The 23,817-nt window shown below is 40.9% G+C and overlaps 1 long non-coding RNA gene across 1 annotated transcript in view; it reads right to left on the bottom strand.

Annotated features, from left to right (window-relative positions):
* Positions 1 to 1,644: 1,644 nt before the first annotated feature.
* The window catches only part of LOC308339587, a 48,785-nt gene continuing 26,612 nt past the window's right edge, over positions 1,645 to 23,817 (bottom strand). Inside the window, exons 3-4 of the long non-coding RNA XR_013966542.1 lie at positions 4,071 to 4,253; positions 1,645 to 2,504 (exon numbers count right to left, since the gene is read on the bottom strand). This is a non-coding gene — a long non-coding RNA (uncharacterized lncRNA). The remainder of the gene's footprint in view (positions 2,505 to 4,070; positions 4,254 to 23,817) is intronic.

The following is a 23,817-nucleotide window of genomic DNA, read 5'->3' as shown; positions in this document are numbered from 1 at the left end:
CCAAGGGGTCATGGCTAGAGGAGTCTGAGGAGTGTGGACAAGCTATGTCCAGTGCCAAATCCCCTGATTCTGGCTCTGTCCATCCTGCAGCTTCCATGAACAGCCAATGTGATTTGTAAAGGCTCTCTTGCTCACAAAAGTTCAAGCGGTTCTTGCTGTTGCCACTAAAACTATATCTGTATGAACACATGCCTGTAACTCACTGACCAGAGCCATCCTTAGAGGTTCCTCCCTGAGAGGATGGGGTTTAGCCAGGAAGGACAGGGAACAAGCTGACAGGAGTCACCTGGCCTGTGCCTGCCCCCTTGCCTGAAAACTGGGCTCTAGTTAGAATCTGAATTATGGAGTTATGGACTTATGGAGCATGAGGGACTGGAGTGGCTGGAGCATGTCACCGGACAGGGCCTGGGTGAGGTGTTTCCAGGACATGGGGCAGAGATGCTTGTGGGGGAGGACGCATGAGGAGGATGTGGGCAGGCTCTTCCCTGCTCTATGGTCACTTCCAGTACCCAGATGGTCTCACTGCTGGATTGGTCTCCTCATGATTTCAGGTCTCATCTATAGACTCTGGGTTCCTCCTTTCCAGAGCAAAGCTTCCCCTTAATAAAGAGAGCATAGATAGAGTAGCCTACAGCCAATCCTCCAAAAATGTTGTTAAAGTGTGTTCTGAAATGGTACTTATAGGACTCAATGGTACTTATAGGACTTTGTTTCCTAAAGAAACAAAGACATGGCACAGACACACTTTTCAGTGTAATTATGAGAGACAGATATGTATAAATGGCTCAATTGTTTAATAGCTGGGGCAGCTGAGTAAATGATGTGTGGCCAATGAGGATGCCCAATGGAACAGAAAAAACAGTGCCTTTCCACTGTGGGGATATCAGGTAGAACAAGAGGCCGGCCCTGGAACCTTCCCTGCCCCACCCTGTCACATGCACACGCACACACACACACACACTACACTCAACAGGAAAGGCATGAAAGAGGGACACCATGTGTTATGGGTAATTATTTCTTGGTAGAAGGAATGTGTCTTCTTTTCTTCACATTTAAATCTTTATTTTACTAAATAAACAATCTGGCAAATACCTAAGACTGTTTACTTTTGTACCAGATATATTAGTAATAAATGAGAAGATTTAATATGAGATTTTAATATTTTTATAATATGCACGTTAGAGTAAGATCAACATGGTCTATCTAGGAAAATGAAAGAATTTAAAGGTATCTAATGGACCAGGCATTTCTCTTGTGGTTTTTGCCTTTTGAGGCATCCTTATAAAAGAGAACCTTATCCCAGATAATGAAAATAGTTCATTTGGGGGTTTCCCCTGATCTTTGTTCTATCAGGAATATTTATTTGCTATAAAAATATTATTTTTATAATAACTTGGGAAAAATTATGAATCACTATTATGTTATGTAGCCAGACACAGAAGGCCATATTGTAGGATTCCAGGTCCATGAAAAACCCAGATGAGGTAAAGTAGAGAAAGAGCAGTAGTTGCAGGGACTGGGGTGAGGGAATGAGCACAGGTGTCTCTGTGATGGAAAAGTTCTAGAAGTAAATGGTTGTGCAACACTCTGAATGTACCTAACAGCACTTCAATGTACACTTTAAAAGGATCAGAATAAAAATTTCACTCAATTTACAGTTTATTTATAGAACAAAATACATCAAGCATTTATATAGGTGTATAAAAAACACAAAAATACACACAGTGCAATGACAGGGGGAGGGAAGCCATCCTTGGGGGTGCAGCCTGCACAAGCTGTTGCTTGGAGGCTGAGGCTGGTTGCTCCACTGAGGCAGCTGGTGGCTTGAGACCTTCAGCGACCCCAATAGCTGGGGCTGGAGCTGGCTCCTGATCCAGGGCTGTCAGTGTTCGGGTGGCTCTTCCAGCTCCTGACAGTGAATTAGAGCTGTGACTTCCACCTGCATTAGTCCTGACATGGCAGGGATGCATTGGGCAGGCTCTGGCTCTGAAGCCACAGCCAGTGCTGCAGTGGGAGCTGGGGCGAGTTCCTGAGGAGGTTCAGGACTTTGCTGTGGAGCTGATACTGTAGCTCCAAGAAGAGAAAGTATCATCAGCGTGATTGACGTCCCATGTGCCTTCTAAATAAAGGAAACTTTTCCCACCACTCAAGAATCAATCTTTGGGAGGTCTCAGTGACTGAAGTCCATGGGAACAGGAATCTGAGAATACTCACCACTCTCAGCCCAACTGTACTCTATGAAGACTTGCTCAGTGTGGCCCATCCTGGCCCGTCCACAGATCCACATCAGTCACCCCCAGTCTTCCTCAATCCCAGCCTCTGACTCCGTGGGCTCAAGGTGTTGCAGCTGTGAGAGCAGAAGCAGGGCATGGCACTCCAGGTCTGAGCCTGGCATATTGAGCCCCATGTATGCCAGCAGCATATTCAGGCTTGGAAATTCTAGGGGCTGGAAAAAATCTTCGGGATATTGTTCCAGCCATGTGCTCAAGATGGAATAGATGGCCCTGGGGACAGACAGGTAGGCAGAGGAATCAGAGGACAGGACACCTTCCCAAAACAATGTTCCAGGAAACCCCTGTGGGTTCATGGTCCCCTAGACCTCCAGCTCCTGAGTATCAGAGACCAGTCCTACTCCTTGTCCACCTGTGATCTGGCAGTCCTGCCTAAGACAGGCCTGGTCACAGACAACAGGCTGGCAAAAAGCCTCTATGAGCGGGAGCCCTTGATCAATGGTGGGACCATTTCTGTCCTTCTCTGAGGAGCTGGAAACACTCCACTGTCTGTCTCCTTGCCCACTTGCCACTTAAATTCAACTGCACGTGTCCAAGGAAGGGTGGTGTCTGGCCTGTTCACTGTCCTCACTGCACACCCCACTGCTCTGTGAACATCAACCAAGGAGGGAACAAAGGAACTCTATCTCTAGCCAGGCCTTAAACTTTACATCCTCTGTCTATGTGCTGTTTCATTCACTAGGTATCACGAGTGTGTCTCCTTCCACTGACATTAATCTCCCACAGGATGTGGGAGGTCTGCTCCATGAACTCTTGGGTCTCCTGAGCACCCTCTGAGCACCCAGTGTCCAGGTTCTAACAGATTGCTGAGTGTGGTGGTTCCCACAGATTGCTGAGTGTGATGGTTCCCACAGCATCTGTTCTGGGTCCTGGGATTGGGATAGAGATGGAGCTGGGAGGGTGTGGGGGTGGGGAATGACTCTCTTAGGGGCTAAAGCTGTCCTCCAGCTCCCTCTGCATTCCCACAGTGCCCACACCCCACCCACAGCTACCCCGGTCCCTTCCCTTTCTCCAGAAGAAATCCTCAGACCTTTACCCTAAAACAGGAATCACAGATGTGTGGCTTGAGGGTCCAAGACTCCCTCCAATTCACAGTCCCCTCGCTGTCCTGGTGGAGAGGGAAGGCCCTCCTGCATCAGCCAAGGCTCACTCACATTTTCCGCAGCTCCTGGGCTCCGCTGACCTCATCATAGTGGAGAGAATGCACCCATATCTAGAGGGGGTCAGGGGGCATCACATGAAATGTCTTGTGGATGCTACCTCTCATCATGTCCAGTGTCACTGTCTGACCACTGACTATCTGGAACCCTGGGGTGCTGTCTGCTCTGTGCAGGGTTCACAGTCAGCATCTAGAGATGTGCCTTGCTGAGTGGGGCTTCCTGAATGCCTGATGAATGAAAGGGCCCCAACCAGCCCATCACAGAACCCTACTCAACAATGGGGACACCCAGGACATAAAACCCCAGATGGAGTCTCAGATCTCCCCTTGAATGGCAAAATAGCCCAGCTCAAGGTTATAGTGATAGTGAGGGATAAGGCAGAGGCTTCATCATGAGAAGGAGGACAATGATAAATGAGCATGACCACAGCCCCTCTAACAGGCTTTTCCACAGGCCCAGGCACCTAGTTGTACTTTCCCTACTTCCCCGCTGAGTCCCTATAATAACTCTGACCCAGTCAGAGGAGAAAACTGAGGCTCAGGAAGTTTGGGGACATTCCCAAGACTCACAACCAGGTGGTGGCTAAATTCCACTGGGCAGTTAGGGGCAGGGTGCTCACTTTGCAACCTCCTGCTTGGGTGGTGGCAAAGGCTCTATATGTTCCCAGAAACATGTAGACATAGCTTAGATCTCTTCCTAGGAAGGCAGGCACCAGGAATTCTATTTGCTTCTCTAGCAGATTGGCCCAGTTGGTCCACAGCACTCAGGTCTCATTCCTCTTCCTGATTGAGCCATTTTTCCCCTGAGGTGAAACAGAGAAGATAGGAGTCAGTGCTGTAACCACCAGGAGGGGTGGGATTAGAAGTGCAGACCAAACCCCCAATCCCAAGAACTTATGACAAGAGGTGGGACAAGATGGCCCACAGTCGTAAAACAAATAAGGAGACTCAGTGGTTTGTTGGGTTAATCGTAAGACTCTTGGTTTTGGCTCAGGTCATGATCTCAGTCTCCTGAGACTGAGCTCCTCATAGGGCTGTGTACTTAGGGCAGAGTCTGTTTGAGGATTCTGTCTCTCCCTCTGCTTCTCCCCACTCTCCCCCTGCCTCTCTCTCAAGTCAGCCAAACAACCAGTCAATCAACAAATCTTTTTTTTTTTAATATTTTTTTTATTTATTTATTTATTTATTTATTTATTTATTTGACAGACAGAGATCACAAGCAGGCAGAGAGGCAGGCAGAGAGAGAGGAGGAAGCAGGCTCCCTGCTGAGCAGAGAGCCCAATGCGGGACTTGATCCCAGGACCCCGGGATCATGACCTGAGCCGAAAGCAGAGGCTTTAACCCACTGAGCCACCCAGGTTCCCCCAATCAATAAATCTTTAAGGAAAAAGGAAAAAAGCTCTTGGCACCCATACAAGGCATTGAAGGAGGTGATGTCTGAACAGGTTAGCATCTCAGGTCAGATTGTGAGTTGAGTATTGATGGCACCTCCCTGCATGAACGGTATCAATCCTGTGATTTCTGACAACATATACCATGCTCAGATCCCACCCCACAATCCCTTCAGGTGTGTATGTGTGTGTGTGCATGTGAGCAAGTGCACTTTCACCCATGTGTGCACACATGTGTACATCACTGCTCACATTCTGGAGGCCCAGAAGATGACAGCCCCATCTACAAAGGGATGGGCAATGCCTTCTCAAGATCTTAGGCTTTCCAATTTTCAAAGCAAACCCTAAGGAAGGTATTGGAGCCTTGGCCTTTGAAGGTCAGAATCCACCCTTAGTCCTAGAGACTGCATGTCCTGTGCTGAGAGTTATTACCTCCTTTCCAATGGATATGGTGTGGATAGGGGTCCACTCAGTGGGTTGCCATGACCTGGGCTCCTCCTCAGACCAGAACTTCCTGGAATGCCTCCTGTCTAGGATATCAATGCTCACCCTCACCCCCATACCATTTCCATGTCTGTAGCCACTTCCTTCAAGACAACTTTTTTCAGAGCCCCCCAGTGAATGGCTAGGTGCAACTGGGGCCCCAACTTTGAGGACATTCCTGGTTCAGCTTTCTTACCAGGCTGTGATTCTAACCCTTCAAGGGTCTTCACCTTCTCCTCTCAGTGGTTCCCTAAAATCCCATATCCTATTTACACATCTTTATGTAACCCGTCCCCTGGAGTGTGGTGTGGATTCCTTCTATTCCACAGAACATGGAAAAATGACCCAGAAGCCCCTTCTGAGATTTAGTTATAAAAGCTCATTGCCCAGCCCCATGCTGACTCTGACCCACATTCTCTCTCAAATCCTCACACTGAAGTACAAGCCCCTATGTTGAACCATGACACAGACATGTGCACATGGCCCAACAATGAGGGCCAAAAACAGACAAAATATCTCGGGCCTTTTGAAGTGGACTGAATCCTGCCAACACCCCTAAGTGAGCTCAGGTTCTCAGTGAAGCATGTCCTGCCTTGGTGTTGTCAGCAGCCCCAATATACAGAGAGGATCTGGCAGAAACCCCTAGCAAAGCACTGCTGGATTCCTGATCCTCTGAGACTGCAAGACAGTGTTTGTGGGTTAAGCCACTGAGTGTAGGGTAATGTGGTCACAGAGCACTAGGAGCAGGGTAATGATGCTGTCCACCTGCCCAGGCCCTGCCCCTCCTCCCCTTCCTCTCTGCTCTCCTATTCGGCTTCCTCCAGCCACCCTGGCCTCCTTTCTAATCTCCACTCCAGGAACATCAAATTCTGGCTCCAATCCTCTGCACCATGATGCCCTCTGCCTGGCTAAGTATACTCAGATTTGTGTAGGGATGTCTCCTTCTTTTCCTGCTGCAGGAATTCTCAATGCCACCGCAGCACAGCCTTGTCAGACCCCTCACCTGGTGGAGCTCAGGACCCAGTTGTAGTCCCTTGCTCTTTTCCTATGGAGCAATTGTTATTTCCATTCATGTTTTTGTTTCATATTTGTCCATCTTCCCCTCTAGACCCTGAGCTCCTAGAGGGAGAACCTGGTTGGCTGATAAGCACTAGCACCATCTGGGTGCTCAGGGCACAGTGCCTGAATGAACAGGTGAGAGAATCCAGGCCACCACCAACCAGCTCAACTGTTAGAGCCTAATGGACTTTAGTCATTTGTAAATACTTTGTTTTCTGTTTTGTTTCTTAAGTAAACTATATGCCTGATATGGGCCTCAAACTCATGACCCCAACATCAATAGCCACATGCCCTACTAACCGAGGAAGCCAGGTGTCACTTTGGTCATTTTTAAAGGTACTAGCCTGGGAGAGAAGAGGCAAGATGGCAGAGGAATAGGGGACCCCATTTCAACTGGTCCCCTGAATTTAGCTGGATATCTACCAAGTCATTCTGAACACCCATGAAATCAGCCTGAGATGTAAGAATATGTATCTGGATCTCTACAAACAAAAAAGCACTGCCTATTGTAAGGTAGGAAGAGTGAAGTCATGAATCTGCGGGGAGCTATTGGAAGATAAACAGAAGGGGAAGGGAGCCTCCATAACCTGGTGCCTGGAAAGTGATGTAACATGGGAATGCATAACCCTTAGAAATCTGCTCTAGGGAGCGACACCCTCTCCAGAAGGGGCTCTGAAAACAAAAAGTAGAATTCTAGGTAGAACACTGTGGTCTCAGGATACAGGGAACCACAGAGCCAAAGGGTCTTCCTGGACTGGCAGAGTGCCTGAGTGGTGGAGCCAGGTATCTGGTTATGGTCAGTGAGCCCATGCAGTGTCTCTCAGCTCAGTTCACCATTAACTACAAGCCTGGCCATTAAATAATCTCTTTCTCTTGGGCAGCCTGAAAAAATCTAGAACTTGTGCCCGTGATCAGGCAAAATCCTGCAGAGCAGTAGCGGGCAGGAAAGGGCTTTGGAGCAGCACCCAGGCAGGAACCAGGAGTTGCAGGTGTGCACACAAGCCCATGGCCACTCACAGTTTTAGATGCACAAAGGGCAGGGACAGGCCCAGGCCCCTGGGACGACCTCTGAGAGAGTCGCTGTGGGTGAACACACAGGGAAACATACAGAAATAGAGACTTTGTCCTGGAGGATTTAGTGAAGAGAGCAGACTGCGATTTCTCTGCTCTGGGCCAGAGACTTGGCTGCAGTCATTTTTGCTCTGACCCTCAGAAGAGGCAGAGAAAGCCACCAGAGAACAAAACCTCAAAAAATGGTTTCCACAGGGCCCATTCCCTGTATGTATGTGTATATATATATATATATATATATATATATATATATACACACACACACACACACAATTTTTACTTTCCCTGTAATTTTGAGAAGTAGTGTTCTCTAACAAACACACCAAAATACATCCAGGAACAACTGAAACAACCTACTTTGTCCACACTGAGAGATTATAGACCCCCCATCACCCCTTTTTAAATTTTTTTTAATTTGTTAATTTTATACATTTTATTCTTGTGTTTCATTTTGGCTTTTTTTTTTTTTTTTTTTTTTTTTTTTTTTTTTGGTGGTGGTAGCTTCCAACTACTCCAGACATTCCTAGAGTGCATCTTGCTTGAGTCATGGTTGATATTTTGGACTCTGCTCATTCACTCAACAATCCCTAGACAGAATGACTAGGAGGAGGAACTCTCAGCAAAGCAAAGAAAAAGAGACAATGTCATCTGCCACAAACTAATGGATATGGATATAAACAAAATGTCAGAGATAGAATTCAAGAGAGCAATCATGAAGTCAACATCTAGGCTTGAAAGAAGCACAAGTGACAATATAGAATCTCTAAGGGCAGAAATGAGATCTGATTAGGCTGAACTTAAAAATGCTATGAGTGAGATACAGTCTAAACTGGATACTCTAACAGCCAGGGTAAGTGAGGCAGAAGAACAATTTAGTGATCTAGAAGACAACATGATGGAACAGAGGAAGTGGAGGAAAACAAAGATAGGCTTCTAGTAACACATGAGAAAAGGATTTGCAAAGATTAATGATGCCATGAAACTTTCCAATGTCAGAATTATTGGGATCCTTGAGGGGGTGGAGAGACATAAAGGGCTAGAAGATATATATGAGCAAATCATAGCTGAGAACTTTCTTAATCTGGGGAAGGAAACAAGCATTTGAGTCCAAGAGGCAGCGAGGACCACTCCCAAAATCAATAAAAATAGATCAACACCCCGACATATAATAGTGAAGCTTGCAAGTGTTACAGTCAAGGAAAAAATCCTGAAACTTAAAAATGGAGAAAGGAATATCAGAATAACATTAGACCTATCCACAGAAACCTGGCAAACCATATTCAGCGTACTAAATGAAAAGAACATGCAGCCAAGAATACTTTATCCAGCAAGGCTGTCATTCAGAATAGATGGAAAGATAAACAACTTTCAGGACAAGCATAAACAGAAAGAATATGTGACCACTAAGCCAGGCCTGCAAGAAATATTAACGGGGATTCTGTAAGTGAAGAAAGAACCCAAGAGTCACATAGACCAGAAAGAAACAGAAAAATCTATAGAAACAGGGACTTTGAAGGCAATACAATGGCACTAAATTCATATCTTTCAATAGTCACTCTAAATGCACATGGCCTAGCTCCCATCAAAAGAAACAGGATTGCAGATTGGATTAAAAAAAAAAAACACCCATCCATATGCTGTCTTCAAGAGACCCGTTTTGGACCCAAAGACAGCTCCAGATTGAAAGTAAGGAACTAGAGAACAATCTACTGCACTAATGGACTTCAAAAGAATGCTGGGGTAGCAATCCTCATATCAGACAAGTTAGATTTTAAACCAAAGACCATAATAAGAGTCATAGAGGGACACTATACCATACTCAAAGGGTCTATCCAACAAGAAGATCTAACAATTGTAAATACATATGCCCCCAATTATATAAGCCAGTTAATAACCAAAATAAAGAAATATATTGATAATAATACATTAATAGTGGAAGAGCTCAACACTCCATTCTCAGCAATGGACAGATCATCTGAGCAGAAGATCAACAAAGAAACAAGAGTTTTGAGTGACACATTGGACCAGGTGAATTTTGTAGATAAACATTCCTAAACATTCCTAAAACAACAGAATACTCATTCTTCTCGAGCACACACATGGAAATTTCTCCAGAATAGACCACATACTGGGTCACAAATCAGTTCTCAACAGATACCAATAGATTGAGATTATTCCCTGCATGTTATCAGACCACAACACCTTGAAACTGGAACTCAGTTATAAGAAAAAAATTGGGAGGAATTCAAACACTTGGAAGTTAAGGAGCATCCTGCTAAAGAATTGGGTCAATCAATTAAAGAAGAACTTAAACAATTCTTTGAAACTAATGAGAATCAAAACACCTTGGTCCAGAAACTGTGGGGTCCTGCAAGGGCGGTTCTAAGGGGGTAATACATACCCGTCCAAGCCACTCTCAAAAAGGTAGAAATATCCCAAATGTGCACGTTAACCTTATACCTAAAGGACCTGGAGAAGAAAGCAAATAAAGCCTCAACTAAGCAGGAGAAGAGAAATAATAAAGATTAGAGCAAAGATCAGTGAAATGAAAACCAGAGAAACAGTAGAACAGATCAATGAAACTAGAAGTTGGTTCTTTGAAAGAATTAATAAGATCAATAAACCTCTGGCCAGACTTAACCAAAAGAAAAGGGAAAAGACCTGAATCAATAAAATTATGAATGAAAGGGAAGAGATCATAACTAATACCAAGGGAATAGAAAAAATTATCAAAATTATTACCAATAACTATATGCCAACAAATTAAGCAACCTGGAAGAATGGATGCCTTCCTGGAAGCTTATAAACTACGAAGACTGAAAACATAAAGAAATAGACAACCTGAATAGACCAATAACCAGTAGCAAAACTGAAGCAAAATGAACTACTGGAACTTCATTAAAATAAAACAAAACCTCCCCAAAAAGCAATAATCCAGGGCCAGATGGCTTCTCAAACATTTAAAGAAGAAATATTACCTATTCTACCAAACAATTTAAAGAATTCTACCAAACATTTAAAGAAGAAATAATACCTATTCTACCAAAGGTATGTCAAACATAAAAATAGAAGGAAAACCTCCAAACTCATTCTATGAGGCCAGCATTACCTAGATCCCAATCTAAGGATCTAGATGTAAGACTCCATCAAAAAGGAGAGTTACAGACCAAAATACTCAACAAGATCCTAGCCAACAGGACCCAACAGTACATGAAAATGATTATCTACCATGACCAAGTGGGATTTATTCCTGGGATGCAAGGGTGATTCAACATTCAGAAGTCAATCAACATGATAAAGCACATTAACAAAAGAAAAAACAAGAACCATATGATCCTCTCAATTGATGCAGAAAAAGCATTCAACAAAATACAACATCCTTTCTTGATTAAAACTCTTCATAGTATAGGGATAGAGGGAACATACCTCAATATCATAAAAGCCATCTATGAAAAGCCCACAGTGAATATCATTCTCAATGGGGAAAAACTGAGCACTTTTCCCTTAAGGTCAGCAACACAACAGGGATGCCCACTCTCAGCATTATTGTTCAACATAGTACTAGAAGTCCTAGCCTCAACAATCAGACAACCACCACCATCAAAAAAAAAAAAAAAAAAGGCATTAAAATTGACAAAGAAGAAGTCAAACTCTCTCTCTTTGCAGATGACATGATACTTAATTTGGAAAACGCAAAAGACTCCACCCCCAACTTACTAAAACTCATACAACAATTCAGCAATGTGGCAGGATACAAAATCAATGCACAGAAATCAATTGCATTTCTATACACTAACAATGTGACTGAAGAAAGAGAAATTAAGGACTCGATCCCAAGTACATTAGCACCAATCCCATTTACATTTATGATCCCATTTACAATAGCACCAAAAACCATAAGATACCTAGGAATAAACCTAACCAAAGAGGTAAGGGATCTGTACTCTAAAAACTACAGAACATTAATGAAAGAAATTGAGGAAGACACAAAGAGATGGAAAAACATTCCATTCTCATGGATTGGAAGAATAAACATTGTCAAAATGCCTATGCTGCCCAGAGCAATCTACACATTCAAAGAAATCCCTATCAAAATACCATTGACATTTTTCACAGAGCTGTTGACATTTTCCACAGAGCTGGAACAAATAACCTTAAAATTTATATGGAACCAGAAATGACCCTGAATCATCAGGGGAAGGTTGGAAAAAAAAAAAACAAAGCTGGGAGCATCACAATGCCTGACTTTAACCTATATTTCAAAGTTGTAAACATCAAAACAGCATGGTATTGGCACAAAAACAGACACATAGATAAATGGATCTCAACTCTATGGTCAACTAATCTCTGACAAAGCAGGAAAGAATACACAATAGAAAAAAGACAGTCTCTTCAATAAAAGGTGCTGGGAAAATTGGACAGCCACCTTCAGAAGAATGAAACTGGACCATTCTCTTACACCATACCCACAGATAAACTCAAAATGGATGAAAGACTTAAATGTGAGGCAGAAATCTATCAAAACCTTAGAGAAGAACATGGGCAGTAACCTCTTCAACATTGACCTCAGTAACTTCTTTCAAGACACATCTCTAAAGGCAAGGAAGACAAAAGCAAAAATGAACTATTGAAACTTCATTAAGATAAAAATCTCCTGCACAGCTAAGGAAACTGTCAATAAAACTAAGAGGCAACCCACGGAATGAGAGAATATATTTTCCAATGACATATCACATACAGGGCTGGTATCCAAGATCTGTAAAGAACTTATCAAATTCAACACCCAGAAAACAAATAATCCAGTCAAGAAATGGGCAGAAGACATGAGCAGACACTTCTCCAAAGAAGACTAACATAGCTAAACAGACACATGAAAAAATGTTCATCATCATTAGCCACCAGGGAAATACAAATCAAAACCACAATGAGATACCACCTTCTACCAGTTAGAATGGCAAAATTAACAACACAGGCAACAACAAATGCTGGTGGGGATGTGGAGAAGGGGGAACCCTCTTACACTGTTGTGGGAATGCAAGCTGGTACAGCCATTCTGGAAAGCAATATGGAGGTTCCTCAAGATGTTAAAAATAGAGCTACTCTACAACCCTGCAATTGCACTACTGGGTACTTACCCCAAAGATACAGATGTAGTGAAAGGAAGAGGTACCTGCCCTCCAATGTTCATAGCAGCAACGTCCACAATAGCCAAAGTATGAAAGAACCTGAGATGTCTTTCAACGAATAATGGATAAAGAAGATGTGGTTCACATGTACAATGGAATATTACTCAGCCATCAGCAAAGATGAATACCTTTCATTTGCATTGACATGGATGGAATGGAGGGTAATATGCTAAGTGAAATAAGCCAAGCAGAGAAAGACAATTATCACATGATTTCATTCACATGTGTAACAAAAAGAATAGCACAGAGGACCATAGGAGAAGGAGGGGGGAAACTGAATGGGAAGAAATCAGAGAGGGAGACAAACCACGAGAGATGCTGGACCCTGGGAAACAAACTGAGGGTTACAGTAGGGAGTGTGATAGGGGATAGGGTAAACTGGTGATGGGTATTAAGGAGGGCACATTTTGTGATGAGCACTGGGAGTTATATGCAACTAATGAATCATTGAACATTACATCAAAAACTAATGATGTACTATACGTTGGCTAACTGAATATAATAATTAAAAAATAAAGAAAGAAGTCAATCAGAGAAAGACAATTATATGGTTTCACTCATATGTAGACTATAAAAAATAGCGCAGAGGATCATAGTGGAAGGGAGAGAAAACTGAATAGGAAGAAATCAAATAGGGAGACAAACCATGAGAGATCTGGTCTCCGAGAAACAAACAGGGCTGTGGAAAGGGAGGTGAGTGGGGCATGCGGTAATTGGGTGAGGGGCATTAAGGAGGACATGTGATGTGAGAAGCACTGGGTGTTATACACAAGTAATGAATCATTGAACACCACATCAAAAACTAATGATATACTACATGTTGGCCATTGAATTTAAATTAAAAAAGAATTCAATGTTATAAAAGGAAGCAAAACACACAAACTGCACATTGGGATAAGATTACAGCAATCATCCATATTACCAATTTCAACTTCCCATGTTCATTAAAACTGCTTCATTTTTCTTACTAATTGATTAAGTGTCACAAATCTGAATTCATTAAAAAACACTTGTACCAATAAAATGTCCTTGTTACGTACATATAGTTAGCTCAAAGAATACTATTAAACAAAGTTGGAAGAACACTATATTACATAAATTAATAGGAATACACAGGAGATAAGAAGTCTGAGTCTTCAAATACAGTAACTTATAAAAAGGATCTCAACCATGTTTAATTGCTCTTTACAAAGAGATTTAAGCCATGTATCAAATAAAACCAAAAACCCTACATTTCTCATTTATGTTAACTATAAGAGCTAGCATCTTGTTTTTATTAGTGTGTTTATATATATCTCCATGTATATACATGCACACATACACCATTCAAAAGGAGAAAATAGCATTTACCTAGAGTTAAACACATACTGAAAATAGTGGTAAATTTCCTACTACCTACATTCCCTGAGAGTAATCACAAAGTCAGAATAAGTGTTTTCTTTGTTTCTGAAGCATCTTTTTTAGGGGTAGGGATGGGGCAATAATAGTATAAACACTGAAATGTATCATTTTCAGTTACAGGAACTAATATTTTCTCTATAAACTAGTTAGCTTACTTCAAGAAGGAAACCATTACATCAAAAGCACAATTATTTTAAGTAAAAACTTCTGTCAAGTGATTGATATAAAAAGGAATTTTAGAGCTGAAATAGTAGCAAGAGAAACATATATAAAGCTTTAAATTACATTTAAAAAGTAACCAATTTAAATATTTTTATGCCTTTGCTTATGAAAATCAACCTGCCTTAACTGGAGGTATTAAAAGGCAGAAAACTAAGGATTCTAGTCTGACTTCGCCTCTTAATTAGCCATAAATTTGGGCAAATTTCCTACTTTCTCAGATCTCCTTTTCCATGTAAACTAGGGACTAGCCAGAAAATGAAGAATTTGATGATTAAAAAGGCCTTCCTGATAACACAGTCTAGCCCTGTTATTTTAATAATGTGGAAACAGAAGCCTAGAGATTTTAGAGAGCTATCTTAAATTCACACAGGCACAAAACTAAACCTAATGTCCGAATCCAGTATTTATGCCATGATACTGCTGTAAGTTTAGGAAAGTCAACAATAAAATAATGAAAATGAAAGCTCTTATCATCTGGCCCTTTTGGGATCAGTAAACAGGCTGTTCAGATTGCTGACCAGGTAAAATATAAACCCAAGATTTTCTCTATGCACTGTGTGCTGTAATAACCAAGTTAATTATTATACAGAAATTATATTATTAGCATTCCTGCTAAACTTTGGGGCTTCACAGAAATATTAAATGTGAAAAGACTCATAGATTCCACTCCACATTTATCAGATCTAACTTTATTTAAAATAACTCTTGAAATTTCTACTGGTTCTTCAAGAATTCTAGCTTTAAAAACTAAGATCAAAATCATAATATTATGAAAAGTGTCAATGAGTACAGTTTTAAAATAATAGAAAGTTATGCAAATTTTCATTCTATACCCTGTTAAACTAACACATGGAACTGAGACTATTCTAAGAATATAGATAATATATTTCTACCTGCATCAATTACTATACTTATAGTTTAGACATTCTTTTAAAAAGTCCAAATATTTTGACATTGAGATGAACAGCCACTTTGCAGAATGACTAAGCTTATCCTCTCTTAGCAAGAAATCCTGTCAAAGCCAAGCTGACTAAAAAGTCTTACTATTCATGGAGAATATATAATGAAGACCCCAAAGAAAAGGAAATCTAAGAAAATAAAATTTTGATAGTATTTTCTCACTTTGTTTTTCTTTCAGTTATTATGATCAAAGATATCTGATCATAATTTACATATTTAAAAGTTTACATGAAAATATTTAAAAGAACTTTAATATAGCATCAACCTGCCCAGGAAGAAAGCTTAAAATGCTGTAACAACAAATACAAAGGAAATACCACCCCCATACCATCGCCATTTAAAACTTTATTTTTTTTTAAGATTTTTTTTAATTTTATTTGACAGACAGAGATCACAAGTCAGCAGAGAGGCAGGCAGAGAGAGAGAGAGGAGGAAGCAGGCTCCCTGCGGAGCAGAGAGCCCGATGTGGGGCTCGATCCCAGGACCCTGGGATCATGACCTGAGCCAAAGGCAGAGGCTTTAACCCACTGAGCCACCCAGGCGCCCCCCATTTAAAACTTTAAATGGTAAATTAGTGAGGGATCTAAGTATGTTTTACCAAGTCAAGCAACCTGCTAATTGCGCCGACTGATTACTATCAGCAATGCACAGTCATATCTATCTGCTTCTCACTACAGCCCTTAGGGTAGAAATTATTATGCCTGCATACAGGCTCAGAGAGTGTATGTACCCATCCAAGGCTGCATGCTTTGTAACTGTAAGATTTAGGACAAAACCAGAATTCTGTAGAGGGGGAATCAGGAGTAAAAGCATAGTAACAATAAAGGATACAGTACTTCCTAAGACAGCTAGTAGACTCAATGAAATGGCTGCTTTATGTACTACAGTTGAGATAAAATATTTGGAAAGATTCAGTGCAGTTCAATTTTATAATATCTAAATACTAGCTCAGAAGGCTAAATTTTATTCAACATATAGTGAGAAACACCCAGGGATTTAATAGGGTGCAATATGAGAAAAAAAGAATTAAACGTGCAGGAGGAGGGAAAAAAAATATTTATGGAGGTCCCACTAGCATAGTTCCATGTAATTCATAATGTAATATAAAAAGCTGGAGAGGGGCACCTGAGGTTCTCAGTGGGTTAAGCCTCTGCCTTCGGCTCAGGTCATGGCCTCAGGGTCCTGGAATCGAGCCCCACTTCAGGCTCTCTGCTCAGCAGGGAGCCTGCTTCCCCCTCTCTCTCTGCCTGCCTCTCTGCCTCCTTGTGATCTCTCTCTGTGTCAAATAAATAAAATCTTTTTAAAAAAAATCTAGAGAGATGAGATGCAAGGTATGCAAAAAATAAGTCAATAAACATGGAGAAAAAGAAAGCTAATACTGAATACAAACAGAAACAGAAACAGTGGATCAAATTATACTTTAAATGATTAATATAACCACTCTGAAGAAAACTTCTGAATATTTTGAATATATACCCTTGGCCTGGGGGGGGGGGGAAGAAAAAGGAATTTAAAAATTCCAAAGAAATCTTGAATCCTACTTAACAGGTTTGGTTTTTGGAATGGTAAGTGAAGTCTTAATCTATTCTGTGTATTTTAGGATTAAGCAAATAAGTACATATGCTGAAGTTGTTGGGAACTAGGTTCTCAATGTAGTAAAACAGAGATGCAATATGGAAAAAGGAAAGTAGAAAGTCAGAAAGGAAAGTAGAAACCTGTGGTATCAAATGTGAAGTAAAAGAAACATGATGACTGCATGATTAAAATTATACAAAGGCAACTTCATACTGAAATCGCTTGTTTTCTCCCAGCTCTGGGTGCTGAAAACAACAACAACAACAACAAAATAGAAACAGTGATACTCCAACAGCAATGGGCATAACTGGTGCCAAGATCTTGGTTTCTAATCATCATTTCCCACTGAAAGGTATCAAGATGATTTCAATAAATGGTTGCTGCCAGGGAGGGATAGAAAAAGTACAAGATTAGCCTGGAACATCTGATAAAGCTAGAAAGTAAAAATATCCTAAAAAAAAAAAAAATGATGGGGAAAAATCAAAAGGTCACAGGAACCACTCTGAAAAGGCTGCCACAGAGCAAGTCGGGAACAATTTGAACATCAATATGAATTACAGTATATATAAGTCATATATACAGTATATATACTACATATACAAAGAAACCATATTTATAAGCCACAAACACACTTTCTCACACATAAAAATTGATGAGTCTAGTTGATAATAAATAAATAAGTAGAGGAGGTGGGAAAGCTCATTTTTAAAGGATAATTGTTGTACCCGAGTTTTCGTGTCCAAGAGACCACCAAGGAGGCAACACTGATGCAATCACACGAGGGTTTATTTAACAAGCTTAAGCTTGGGCCCAAGTATACCCGACACAGTGGAGCAGGGACTTGGACCCCAAGCTTAGTTAAGGCAGGGGTATTTATGGGTTCCTGTTACTAAAGCAGGGTGGGGGTTTCTGGAACCAAAGCAGGGTGGGGCTTCCTGTTACTAAAGCTGGGTAGGGGTCTCTGGAACTAAAGCGGGGCGGGGGGCTTCCTGTTACTAAAGCAGAGTGGGGGTCTCTGGAACCAAAGCAGGGTGGGGGTTCTTGTTACTAAAGCAGGGTGGGAGTCCTTAGAACTAAAGTAAAGTAGGGGAAAGTTCAGCCCTTGGGCACAGGGGTCTGAGATGGCTGCCGGAGCTAAGATGGCTGTACTTATGCTAAAGCTAAACCTGAGGTGGGATGGCCTTAATTTTCTCGGCCTCCACATAATGCCAACTAATTAATGTTAGAAAAATAGCAGAGTTAGATAATCACTATTTTATAGCCATTATAGCAGTGAGAAGAGAAAGTAAAAATCATCAATGGATACCGTAATTCCTGAGAAGTTGAAAAAGAAATAAGATATTTACAGTTTCCTCACAGACTATTTATTAAATACAAGGAGTAAAAATAGTAACTTTGCAGTGCAGAAACCAAAAGAACACCACCACAACTAAATGATTAAAGTTACCATTCCTAATAATGGGGCAAAATCTCACCATGTACCTCCAGGGGAATGCACTGAAGACACAGCATCACTTATGTAGGTTCCTGACTAAAAAGGCAAAACATGAATCCAATAAAGAGGAAACATCAGGGCACCTGGGTGGCTCAGTGGGTTAAAGCCTCTGCCTTCGGCTCAGGTCATGATCCCAGGGTCCTGGGATGGAGCCCCGCATCGGGCTCTCTGCTCATCGGGGAGCCTGCTTCCTCCTCTTTCTCTGCCTACTTGTGATCTCTGTCTGTCAGATAGATAAATTAAATCTTTAAAAAAAAAAAAAGAGGAAACATCAGGCAAACTCAGAATGAGGAATGATTTACAAAACAACTGGACTGTATTCAAGAAAATTCAGAGTTAACAATACAAAGAACATCTGAGAAATCGTCTCAGATTAGAGAATAGTGATAAAAGAGCTAACTGTAATGGATGAAGCCACCAGAAGAGGGCTTCAGTCACTCTCATCCATATTATCTTACCCCTCCTTCACTGTGTGTCCTGCCTTCTCTCCTATTACTATCAGTGAACTGTCCATCTCCTTTTTAAGGCTAATTCCCTTGCATATTACATCCCGTCCCTCTGACGTTCTTAAGGACATTGCTCTCACAACTGTCCCTTCTTGCTTCTTGTATCATCAATATCCCCTCCAGTAACTCATTCTCGTAAGTATACAAACAAGCTGTAATTTCTATCATTTTAGAAAAAACGTTCTCCAGACCCCACATTTCCCTTCAGATAACTGTTCTATTTCTCTGCCCCCTCAAAAGAAAAAAAAATCCTCAAAATTCACCCATATTTTCTCATTATAATTCCTCTTCTCCCATTCTTTCTTGATCCATCCCTAAAAAGGTCTTTTTTCAAACTTCTGCTTATACCACTAAAAATGATCCTGGTCAGAACCACCAAAAGTTGGGGCACCTGGCTGGCTCAATCAGTGGAGCATACGACTGTTGATCTTGGGGTTGTAAGTTTAAGCCCCATGTTGGGTGTAGAAATCACTTAAATGAAACCTTAAAAATAAATAAATAAACTCCAAAAGTCATTGTCAGTACCGTTCTTGGCCAATCAGTATTATTTGGTAGTTTGTTTTTCCTCTATTTCAAAAGGCATCTTTTTCAAGACACATTGGGTGTTCTTCCTATGCCAGTAGTCATATGGATCTCCTCTTCCTCCTTCACACTTATTTTTCTGACCTGGAAGGAAGTACCCTGAGGCTCTGCTCCTCTTACCATTTTTTATCAATACTTACCTCTTTTACAATCTCAGTTTCACAACTTCATTTAAATACTACTTAAACACTGATCTCTCCCAAATTTCTATCCCCAGTCCATACCTTTCCCCTCTACTCCAGATCCATATATCCAAATGTTCTACTTCCAGTTCTAATAAACATATCAATTTTATTATGTCCTAAACTGAACTCTTGATATTCTCCATCAAAAAAGCACTCCTCCTGCAGTCTCTTCCATCTCAGATGTAAAAGATCCTCACCATCTGCACCACAACCACTATGGTCCAAGTGATCTCTTGCCTAGATAACTGTTACAACTTTCTAACTGGCCTCCCAGTTTCTGTGCCTTATCTCTCTGTAGTCTGATCTTAATAAAGCAATTAAGACTTAAAAAATTGGGGCACCTGGGTGGCTCAGCGGATTAAGCCTCTGCCTTTGGCTCAGGTCATGGTCTCAGGGTCCTGGAATTGAGCCTCTCAGGCTCAGGTCATGGTCTCAGGGTCCTGGAATTGAGCCTCGCATCAGGCTCTCTGCTCAGCCTGCAGGGGAGCCTGCTTCCCCTTCTCTCTGTTTGCCTCTCTGCCTACTTCTGATCTCTCTGTCAAATAAATAAAATCTTTTAAAAAAGACTTTAAAAATTTACAGTAGATTATTTTATTCCTCTGCACAAACTCTGACAGTGACACCCCATTTATTTCACTTACAGGAAAAGCCAAAGCCTTTATAATGGTACAATGCCCTATATAATCTGGACCGGTGTGTGTGTGTGTGTGTGTGTGTGTGTGTGTGTGTGTGTGTGTTTATAGGAGGAGGCAGGCAAAATAACAGAAAACTTGCTACTGATTTTCAAGTAGTTTAATTAGCAAACATCTGTAGAGTATTACCTATGTATGTGATAATCTTCTAAAACATTTCACATGAATTATTATTACTACATTTTACAGATTAGGAAATGAAAGAACAAGATAAGGGGATGGGCTCAAGGACACACAGCTAGTAAGTAATAGAGCCTGAATTCAAACCCCAGAAGTCTGGCTCCAGAGTCAAAGCTCTTCATATCATTCTATACTGCAGAACATGATAAACTCAATGAATGAAAGTGACCTCTTAAAATATGGAGAAAAAAAAAAAAAACAAGAAGAAGAAGAAAACTACATATTAAAAGGATCAGTATTCCACAGCTCTCATAACTTCTTAGCCAAACATTTTATGAGATTTCATTCAGTTTTTTAATTTTTTTATTTTAATAAACATATAATGTATTTTTATCCCCAGGGGTACAGGTCTGTGAATCGCTAGGTTTACACATTTCACAGCACTCATCATGGCACATACCCTCCCCAATGTCCATATCCCCACCACCCTCTCCCGTCCCCCCTCCCCCCAGCAACCCTCAGTCTGTTTTTTGAGATTGAGTCTTTTATGGTTTGTCTCCCTCCCAATTCCATCTTTTCATTTTTTCTTTTCCTACCTCCCCCCAACCCCCCCACATTGCATCTCCACTTCCTCATATCAAAGAGATCGTATGATAGTTGTCTTTCTCCAATTGACTTATTTCACTAAGCATAATACCCTCTAGTTCCATCCAAGTCGTCGCAAATGGCAAGATTTCATTTCTTTTGATGGCTGCATAGTATTCCATTGTGTATATATACCACCTCTTCTTTATCCATTCATCTGTTGATGGACATCTAGGTTCTTTCCACAGTTTGGCTATTGTGGACATTGCTGCTATAAACATTCGGGTGCACGTGCCCCTTCGGAGCACCACGTTTGTATCTTTAGGATATATACCCAGTAGTGCAATTGCTGGGTCATAGGGTAGCTCTACTTTCAGTTTTTTGAGGAAGCTCCACACTGTTTTCCAGAGTGGTTGCACCAGCTTGCATTCCCACCAGCAGTGTAGGAGGGTTCCCCTCTCTCTGCATCCTCGCCAGCATCTGTCATTTCTTGACTTGTTGATTTTAGCCATTCTGACTGGGGTGAGGTGGTACCTCATTGTGGTTTTGATTTGTATTTCCCTGATGCTGAGTGATGTGGAGCATTTTTTCATGTGTCTGTTGGCCATCTGGATGTCTTCTTGCAGAAAAGTCTGTTCATGTCCTCTGCCCATTTCTTGATTGGATTATTTGTTCTTTGGGTGTTGAGTTTGATAAGCTCTTTATAGATTTTGGATACTAGCCCTTTATCTGATATGTCGTTTGCAAATATCTTCTCCCATTCTGTCAGTTGTCTTTTGGTTTTGTTCACTGTTTCCTTTGCTGTGCAAAAGCTTTTGATCTTGATGAAATCCCAATAGTTCATTTTTGCCCTTGCTTCTGTTGCCTTTGGCGATGTTCCTAGGAAGAAGTTGCTGCGGTTGAGGTCAAAGAGGTTGCTGCCTGCATTCTCCTCAAGGATTTTGATAGATTCCTTTCTCACATTGAGGTCCTTCATCCATTTTGAATCTATTTTCGTGTGTGGTGTAAGGAAATAGTCCAATTTCATTTTTCTGCATGTGGCTGTCCAATTTTCCCAGCACCATTTGTTGAAGAGGCTGTCTTTTTTCCATTGGATATTCTTTCCTGTTTTGTTGAAGATTAGTTGACCATAGAGTTGAGGGTCTATTTCTGGGCTCTCTATTCTGTTCCATTGATCTATATGTCTGTTTTTGTGCCAGTACTGTACTGTCTTGATGATGACAGCTTTGTAATAGAGCTTGAAGTCTGGAATTGTGATGCCACCGACTTTGGCTTTCTTTTTCAATATTCCTTTGGCTATTCGAAGTTTTTTCTGGTTCCATATAAATTTTAGGATTATTTGTTCTATTTCTTTTAAAAAAGTGGATGGGATTTTGATAGGGATTGCATTAAATGCGTAGATTGCTTTAGGTAGAATAGACATTTTCACAATATTTGTTCTTCCAATCCATGAGCATGGAATATTTTTCCATTTCTTTGTGTCTTCCTCAATTTCTTTCATGAGTACTTTATAGTTTTCTGAGTACAGATTCTTTGCCTCTTTGGTTAGATTTATTCCTAGGTATCTTATGGTTTTGGGTGCGATTGTAAATGGGACTGACTCCTCAATTTCTCTTTCTTCTGTCTTGTTGTTAGTGTAAAGAAATGCGACTGATTTCTGTGCATTGACTTTATATCCTGACACTTTACTGAATTCCTGTACAAGTTCTAGCAGTTTTGGAGTGGAGTCTTTTGGGTTTTCCACATATAGTATCATATTATCTGCAAAGAGTGATAGTTTGACTTCTTCTTTGCCAATTTGGATGTCTTTAATTTCTTTTTGTTGTCTGATTGCTGAGGCTAGGACTTCTATTACAATGTTGAACAGCAGTGGTGATAACGGACATCCTTGCCGTGTTCCTGACCTTAGCAGAAAAGCTTTCAGTTTTCCTCCATTGAGAATGATATTTGCAGTGGGTTTTTCATAGATGGCTTTGATAATATTGAGGTATGTGCCTTCTATCCCCACACTTTGAAGAGTTTTAATCAGGAAGGGATGCTGCACTTTGTCAAATGCTTTTTCAGCATCTATTGAGAGTATCATATGGTTCTTATTCTTTCTTTTATTAATGTATTGTATCACATTGATGGATTTGCAGATGTTGAACCAACCTTGCAGCCCTGAAATAAATCCCACTTGGTCGTGGTGAATAATCCTTTTAATGTACTGTTGGATCCTATTGGCCAGTATTTTGGGGAGAATTTTCGCATCTGTGTTCATTAAGGATATGGATCTGTAATTCTCTTTTTTGGTGGGATCCTTGTCTGGTTTTGGGATCAAGGTGATGCTGGCCTCATAGAATGAGTTTGGAAGTTTTCCTTCCATTTCTATTTTTTGGAACAGTTTCAGGAGAATAGGAATTAATTCTTCTTTAAATGTTTGGTAGACTTCCCCTGGGAAGCCGTCTGGTCCTGGACTTTTGTTTGTTTGGAGATTTTTGATGACTGTTTCAATCTCCTTACTGGTTATGGGTCTTTTCAGGTTATCTATTTCTTCCTGGTTCAGTTGTGGTAGTTTATATGTCTCTAGAAATGTATCCATTTCTTCCAGGTTGTCGAATTTGTTGGCGTAGAGTTGCTCGTAGTATGTTCTTATAATTGTTTGTATTTCTTTGGTGTTGGTTGTGATCTCTCCTCTTTCATTCATGATTTTATTTGCGTCCTTTCTCTTTTCTTTTTGATAAGTCTGGCCAGGGGTTTGTCAATCTTATTAATTCTTTCAAAGAACCAGCTCCTAGTTTCATTGATTTGTTCTATTGTTTTTTTAGTTTCTATTTCATTGATTTCTGCTCTGATCTTTATTATTTCTCTTCTC

This window comes from Martes martes, assembly GCF_963455335.1.
Source record: "Martes martes genome assembly, chromosome: 3".
Lineage (NCBI taxonomy): Eukaryota > Metazoa > Chordata > Mammalia > Carnivora > Mustelidae > Martes > Martes martes.
This window is presented reverse-complemented; position numbering and strand designations above follow the sequence as displayed.